The sequence below is a fragment of the Brassica oleracea genome, chromosome C3, assembly GCF_000695525.1.
Source record: "Brassica oleracea var. oleracea cultivar TO1000 chromosome C3, BOL, whole genome shotgun sequence".
Lineage (NCBI taxonomy): Eukaryota > Viridiplantae > Streptophyta > Magnoliopsida > Brassicales > Brassicaceae > Brassica > Brassica oleracea.
In genome coordinates, this window is record NC_027750.1 from 24,636,365 (window position 1) to 24,645,040 (window position 8,676).

Consider the following 8,676-nt stretch of genomic DNA (forward strand, 5'->3'; position numbering starts at 1 on the left):
GAAGAAGAAAGAGATTGAAGTAAGATATGTCCAATCATGCGACAATGCAACTGACCTCTTTACAAAATCACTTCCGACTTTGGTATTCAGAAAACATGTCTGTAACATTGGAATGCGTCATCAGAAGGATCTATGACTGCTCATTCGAGGGGGAACTTACGTAGTTGTACTCTTTTTACCTTACTATGGTTTTTCCCATTGGGTTTTCCTAGAAAGGTTTTTAACGAGGCAACAAAGACGTTAAGCGAAAGTGGATAGTAACACCTGTCCCCAAGAGGGAGTGTTATGAAAGTCAGAAAAAGCAGCCACCGTTTTCGTTGAAAATATAAAAAGATGTGGGGCCCGTTGCACTATTTGCACAGTGAATTTCTCTTCTATATAAACGATCGTTTCGATCGATTGTAAACACACCATTCCTTCTTCTTCTAGTAACACATCCTCTCTTGCTATCAGTGTTATCTTCTCATACGGGTATAAAATTTTGCCCTTATTTAAATTTTTTCGATACAATAAAATTCTAGTTTTTTTTATAACAGATGATTATTTTTTTTAAAAAAAGTCTGATTGGTATAGGTGTATAATTTTCGTTTGACAATTGTCAAAAATATTTTATGTGGATCGAAGTACACTTCCTTATGTATTTTCGTTTGTTTGTTTGTGCAAAGTGCAACCATACTTCGTTGCGTCCAATACACCACTAAAAATAACACTCCTTTTCTAGTGGTGCACTTTTTTTCATTTTTGTGGTTATTCACAATGAAAATAATATAGCGAAAAAGTTAGCCAATCAATTTAAAGACATGTGTAATCTATAGTTTAACTCTAAAATATATTATTTACATTTTTAAATAATCATATAAAAAATGCTTCAACTCCTAAAATTTCATCAGGAACAAATAAAAAAAAACAATTAAAGAGAAGCAAAATCAGACCATTTTATTCAGCAACTTTCCTTGGCTGCATTTTAGAAAACAAAAAGAACACAAGACAGTCTGTCAATAAAACAGAGATCGCAACTCTAGTTTCAAATTATGCCACTGCAAAAAGTCAACCTTTTTGGACGGATAAATGGTTTCTCTCAAAAGAAAGACCAGAAGACCCACACACCGGGGCCCATATATTGACAGCGTGGCATCACAGAAGCCCACCAGCCAAACTATCTCGTTCTTGTCCGGTCTTTCCTAGTTTCATCGTCTCTCACCGGTTTGTCTCTCCACGCTTCTCTTACCTAATCTTCTTCTCCTCCGTCAAACTCCAAAGTCAACTCTTCGTCTGAGAGACGAAGAACGCTCGTCTCAGAGAAGGCGTTTTCCAGACTCCCTGCGACGACGACGAGCTTACCGCTGCTTGGCTCGTACCTAAAGACGTTCCTCCTCAGAAGATGTCATGTGTTGTTGTTCATATTGCAGGTAGCACCATTACAGATAGATTCTTGTGTATATTGGATGGATCATACAGAATGTTCAAGTATGGATCTCTATTCACATGGAAACAGTTTACATAGTCATAGAACTAGTTGATGTGCTCTATGGCTTTGTGTAGCTATTTAAATGATCTTGATTTGTACACACCACCACCTTTTGTAGATAATTCAAACTGTGCAATAGAAACAGATTTCATAGTAATAGAACTAGTTGATGTTCTCTAATGTTTAGTTGTTTATGTGATGTTGATTTTGATTGGTACACAACACCAGTTTTTTGATGCTTGATATTACCAGAGCTTGGTGATAGTGCTTTGCATTGTTTGTTTCTTGTAGATAATTTTAAATATTCAACTCGGATTCTTGTGTATATTGGATCATACAGAATGTTCAAGTATGAATCTCTTTATTCACATGGAAACAGATTCCATAGTTAGAGAACTAGTTGCTCTGCTCTATGGTGGAATGGCTTTTTCTAGTTGTTTATGTGATCTTCATCTGTGCACGCACACCAGCTTATGGGATAATATTTATTACAATAGTTATTCAGTTTGTAAATATCATATCTTGGTGCATTGCTTGTAGGGACAGGTGATCATACCTTTGGTGAAGCAAAACATTGCAACAATGGTGCTGGAGAGGTAATCAGAGAGACTCTCTCTCTCTCTCTCTCCCGTGACTTGAAATCTTCTTTTTGCTTTGATCAAACATTAGATAAATCCCCACTGCATCCCTTTCTCCTCTGTGTTAGTGATCTACTTTTACTAGGGAGGGCAACGATCGAAGAGTCTCGCAGTCTTCTTATTCACTGGCTAGACACCGAGGAAGGCTTTGGAAAGATGGGTGTTTGTGGGCGCGTAGTATGGGTAAGCCATGAAACTAACTTGTGAACTATTGCATGTCACATCAAGTGACTGACTGACTTGTTCTTTGCTTTCACAGAAACTTGAAAAAATGTTAACGGAGGAGTACAACACTTCCCTACCTATCTCCACACTCCGCAGTTGTTGCGTTCATACTAAAGCATGGAAGCGCTTGGGAGGCACCAAGGGAAGAACTTGAAGCGCAGAAGATCACAATGATTCTTGACCAAGTGAGAGAGAGAGAGAGAGAGAGAGAGAGAGAGGATGTGAACTATTCTCTCCCTCACTTCACTGATGAGAGAAATCCTGAAGCTGTCATCTTTGTTGCTGCAACTGTAAGTAGATAAATCAATCCATACATTTCTGATGATGATGGTGATTATCTTATACGATTGTGTGTAGGATGATGGATACATAACGAAGCACTCTGCCTGGTTCAGAAGTGAGATGGGTCAGGTGGACACGTTTCCTCCTTTATTCTGCACAATGATGAGTTTCGCAGGGCGATAATGGACGGTCTCGATAGAGTAGACTGGAAGGAGTCATGGTGACTGTCGTCATACCATTGTAACACAACTCCATCTGCCTTTTTCTCACAACCTCTGTCTCCTTATGCCTTGTTACAATTTGGTTTAATCGTGAAGAAAAGTGACTCTTTGTGGGTTTTTTTGCTTCAAGCTAGGTATGTATAACATTTTTGTCCCCACATTTTGAATCTTCTTCGAGCAATTAGAGCTAATCTGCTCATTGAGCTATAAAGCTGTTGAGGGTCCTGCGTTATCGAATACTGTTGCAGCTAGTTTTAGGCACGTAATTTTAAAAAGTTAGGGTTTAGGGAATGGTTAGCCGATGATAAGGTTTAGGATTTAGAGAAAAGTGTTCGGCTTTATTGAGTTAGAATAAGTTGTTTATTTTGCTGCAGCCTTTTTCTTGTCAAATTGTCTGTTGGGTAGGCACAAATTCATCAACTTGAGCAGGAAGCATATACCGCTGTTTTAAGGGCCTTTAAAGCGCAGTCTGATGCAATTTCTTGGGTACTCTCTCTTCCCCCTTTCGGGTCGACTCTGTGTTCCTTCAGTCAGTCTCATTGTGAATTCTATTGGCTGTACCATTTACACAATGCAGGACAAAGAAAGCTTGATAACACAACTGCGTAAAGAACTGAGAGTATCTGATGACGAGCATCGAGAGCTTCTGAGTAGGGTCAATAAGGACGATACTATCCAACGGATAAGGTTAGATTGTTCATCTGCACCAACAAAAGACAAACTAGTAATTTATCATGAATTTTCGTTTATTTTAATATGTTGTACATTCGAACTGTACCAGAGATTGGAGACAGGGAGGTGGAAGCCAAGTTGCTTCTAGACATGCAACTAATCAGGGTTTTGATGTTGTCCCTAGTCCAACTTTCTCTGCTTCCCGGAAGAAACAGAAGACATTCCCATCTGTAAGTCTTCTCTTTTAGTCGTAAGTGTACTTTCTTCTGTTTTTTTCTCTATGTTATTGATCAATTAGTCCGTGACATGCATGCAGTATCATCCATCAATTGGTCCAGCTGGAAATAGGTCATTCAATAGCCGTGTCGTTCCCGGTGGCACTACAGCAGATCCATCTGCTGGAGCTCTTATCGGAAGAAAAGTGTGGACAAAATGGCCTGAAGACAACCACTTTTATGAAGCAATTATAACCCAGTACAACGCAGTTGAGGTACTAACATTTTGAACATTGGTTCAAGTGTTTCTGCAATTTATTGAGGGTCGGCATGCGTTGGTGTATGATATAAACGCAATAAATGAAACGTGGGAATGGGTTGATCTCAAGGAGGTAAGCTTTTGACATGAATGTACATGATGAGGATCTTTGATAAGAGCTGACATTGTTTTTTTGTTTGTAGATACCACCTGAAGATATAAGGTGGGATGAAAAGAGGATAGTGGGGTAGCCTTAAACACTGGACCTGGAAGTGGATCAATCCGTGGCAACCGAAGAAACCAAGGTCACATTGGTAGAGGGAGAGGACCAAGAATTCATCAGCCGAGAAGAGAATTTTTGCCACCACCAACACAACAGAATGGTGGTGGTGGTGGTGATGATATTGAATTGTTCAACACAGACTTGCTTGTGAAGGAGGTTAGGTTTCTGTATGTATTGTGTCCATTAAGCTTAGCGGATGTTCTAAAGATCAAAGCTTTGTTTTAGGTGGAGAGAGTTTTCGATGCTACGCATCCTGATCCATTTGAGCTTGATAAGGCGAAGAAAATGCTCAAGGTTTGAGACTAATATTCTTTCTCTTGGCTATTGCGAGTTGGTTTAATGTTGTGGTTTTAGGAAAATAACACAAAAGTTGTGTGATGGCAGGAACATGAACAGGCTCTTATGGCTGCCCTTGCAAGGCTTGCTGATACTTCTGATGGTGAAATTGGTAATAATAAAAAAAAAAGCAAGGTTTCATTTTGTTTGCAATCTCAGAATAGTCTTGTATTTTATCGTTCAGTTGTCTGCTATGATGATAATTTTTTAAGGACAAAATAGCAAACCGAATCCCACGAATAAAAGTTTTATCACCTACTTTGCTCAAACTCGATAGTATCTAACCTGCAAATACATGAATTGCTTTAAAAAAATGGGTCTTGTTCTGGAACTTTGGACTGTGTGCTTCTCTATTGGAGAAACATGATATGATTTTTTAATGGGTTTCCTGCCACCAGATGGAGATCCACCATATTCGCATGACCATCCAATGCATCAGGGATGAAGGAAAAGCTGTCTTTTAACTGAACCCACCAAGGACACAAGATGGAAATGAGCTAAATGTATGTTATGTTAAGTTAGGATCGGGACGTAGTAAGATTCTGTCTGTAAAGCAACAATATTTTTTTGGTTTTTAGAGAATTTAACCTGTGACTAATGATTGAGCCATGTAAAATGTTTGTTCCGGAGTCCACCTCCATCAGACCTGCCATCAAAACGCATACAGTTTATGTGTTCTGTTATATGGTTCTTCAAACATCCATGCATTATACAATACAAAATCAAAACTGCCATGCTATGTGTGACTTACAGAAAACACTTGCTGCCCCCTTTGTTTTTTTGCATTCATCTTCGATCAAAGTTGTTGCTTGCTGAAGCATGGACACCAGTTTGCGGCGGCGATTACGTTCTAATCCCTAGGATATTTGAATTAGGATAAATCAGGTTCCGGACATACAAACATATTAAAAACAGCGATGGAAACGTAATATAGCTCATGAAGGTTAATGATTAAAATATTTTTAAAAGAAGAAGATTAACCTCCGGAAGGAGAGAAACACGCCGTAGAGATTTGGCGGGATCGAGTTTCACTAGGGTTTAGAGAAATCACACGATCGAGAGAAGAAGATGATGCGATTGCTTTTCGTCCAAGTCATGAAGGAGAGAGGATGGTTAGACGTCGTCGACGATAATAGAACCAAAGAAGCAATGTTGACCTCTTTCTTCTTCTTCTTCTCTCAACGAAAGAAGCAATTTTTAATAAGGCTTTAGTGATTTATTCAAAACGAAGATATGTAAATTATATATGTTTTGTACATAGATATATCAGCCAAACTAAGCAACGTATAACTCAATATCATAGTTCAAACTACGACCATATAATATAAAAAAGTAGCAAAAGGTTTAAAATAATAATGATAATCAAGAAAAAAACAAGTGCTATAAAAATATAACATTAGGCTCCACTTGGTGAATCATCAAAATGGAAAACCTTTTCAAATGTGGGTGTTAGGGCTGGGCAAATAAACCGAATCCGAAAATTCGAACCGAATCCGATCCGATGAAAATGGATCCGAACCGATCCGAATCCGACATAAATACCGAATGGATCTTGTTTTATGGTATTTCGGGTTATGGGTATTATCCGAACCGAACCCGAAATTAAATGGATATCCGATAGAACCCGAAACATTCAAAATGCCAGAAAAAACTTGTACCAAACATGATCTCAATTCCTGATATGTAGCCAAAATACACTAAGATATTATTAAACATCTACAATAAATATCTACTACATGAAGGTTGATGGTTGAAAGTGGCGGTTGAGGCTTGAAATTTTTAGATTCCGAAGAACCGATTTTACTTATGTTTTGGTTACAAAATAGGTACAAATCAAGTACTTTAAACCCGAAGAACCGATTTTACTTATGTTTTGGTTACAAAATAGGTACAAATCAAGTACTTTAAACCCGAAGAACCGATTTTACTTATGTTTTGGTTACAAAATAGGTACAAATCAAGTACTTTAAACCCGAAGAACCGATTTTACTTATGTTTTGGTTACAAAATAGGTATAAATCAAGTACTTTAAAACCGAAGAACCGGTTGGAACCCAAAACCCGAAAGTACACCGGGTTGTACCGGTTCTTTGAAGATTTACTAACCCCGATCCGAACCCGATAAAACCCGAACCGGTCCCGAACCGAATTTTTATATAATCCGAATGAGGCTGATTTTGATAAACCCGAAAAACCGAGACCCGATTGGACAAAACCGAAATCCGATTGGGACCCCGAATGCCCAGGCCTAGTGGGTGTTATGAACCCACTCTAGTAATACTATGGACATTTCAACACTACTTAAAATTACTAAATTAAGAAAATATTATACGACGGTTCTATAACCAACACACTTTAGTTGTTGTTTTATGAGGATTAATTAATGCATGATAGCTTTACTTTCACTATAGTGAACCATACTTTAACTGAATTAGAAATCATAAAGTCTTACAAATCCGAATAGTAACTTCTAATCAAATCATATCAGGACTAAAATGACTTTTTTTGTGTTAGGAATCCATAATCCCAAATATTGGAAACCACCTATGATCTTATGGACAATTTTCGCTATGAATTCATACAAAGAATATGCCTTTATTTATCAGTATCAAAGTAAAACCACAAAACTACAGAGAGTCTACTAATAAATCTCACAATTTGTGGTTTTTTTTCTTTTAATTATTTTCACAACATTTTTATTTTATTTTAATAATATAAAGTCATTAGGTCTCCAAAAAAACAGGGGAAGAAGATGGTCGCATCTTGACTTTCTTCCAATCGTTTGAGCAAGCAGAGAGCTTTTGAGACTTGGGTGCTAAAATGGCAGCTCTTTCAACGGTTCTGTCTCTTGGTTTCGGGTCACTTCGCCGCCCTTGGCACCTTTCCTTCTTCTCCTCTTTGAATTCGCTCCGGCAACAACAGACCTCACTTCTCCGATGCCAAAGGATGACCTGTGGTGTCCCCAAATGCGATAATCCAATCTCTATCAGACACTCCAATAAACAGAAACAAAAAAATTTCTTTAATTCTGAAAATACGGAAATGACATAAAACCCTGGGAATAGTTGAAGTATTTACAAGTTGTACCAGGGTATAACTCATCCGCACACCAGACCCGTTTGTATGGGCAAATCAATTGAACTGAATCGTCTAATCGTGTAATCATACTAACCAACCGAACCAATCCCTCAAAACCAAACCAAAGCTGTCGGTTTTAGCAAACCCTCTCAATATATTTTGAGATCCAATTTGTCAAAATTTTAAAACTCATTTCTCTCCTCTTTTTTTTTTCCTCACGAGCGAAAAGAAGAACCCTAGTTTCCAAAATCGAGCTTGATTCGGTAAGAATCGAGATAGAATCCGGTGAAATCTTCCGATTGCGATGGTGGTCGAAACGCGACGGGGTAAGAGGAAGGAGAATCCAACGGAGGAAGAGGCTCCGAGAGTGAAGTTTGCAAAGACGGGCTCCAGAGAAAATGTGGAGAAGACGACGGAGGAGAGTGAAACGAGGACGGTGAAGGTTGTTGAATCGACGGCAATGACGACAGATGAATCGACGGCAAAGAAGACGGATGCCTCGACGAAGACGACGGATGTCTCGACGGAGAAGACGAGAAAGGACTCGTCTGAGAATACGGCGGAGATGACGGAGCCGTTTAATGTGGTTGCAGAAGCTGCTCCGACGACACTGAACAGAGGTCTTGGAGATGAAGAGAATGAGGAAACCGCTTCTGGAGATGAAGAGAATGAGGAAGCATGATAGGATCCCCTTCGCTATCATCTCCAATCACTTGTTCATGATCTTGAGGCTTATGAGAATCTTCATTCCTTACAACCCTTAGCTTTGGTTTCTTTGATTTGTTGATGTCTTCGATTGTTTGATCTTCGAAGAAAACAACATCTCTGCTCCGGATAATTTTTCTGTTAACCGGATCCCAAAGCCGATAGCCGAAATCATCTCTTGGTGACCCAAGATAGATGCACTCTTTAGTCTTGGAATCTAGCTTGGCTCGTTCATCCTTAGGTATATGAACAAACGCTCTGCAACCGAACACCTTCAAATGGTTGTAAGAGACCT

The 8,676-nt window shown here is 38.8% G+C and overlaps 1 pseudogene; it reads left to right on the forward strand.

Moving 5' to 3' along the window:
- The window catches only part of LOC106330206, a 7,466-nt pseudogene extending 2,204 nt beyond the window's left edge, over positions 1-5,262 (forward strand).
- The last annotated feature ends 3,414 nt before the right edge of the window (positions 5,263-8,676 follow it).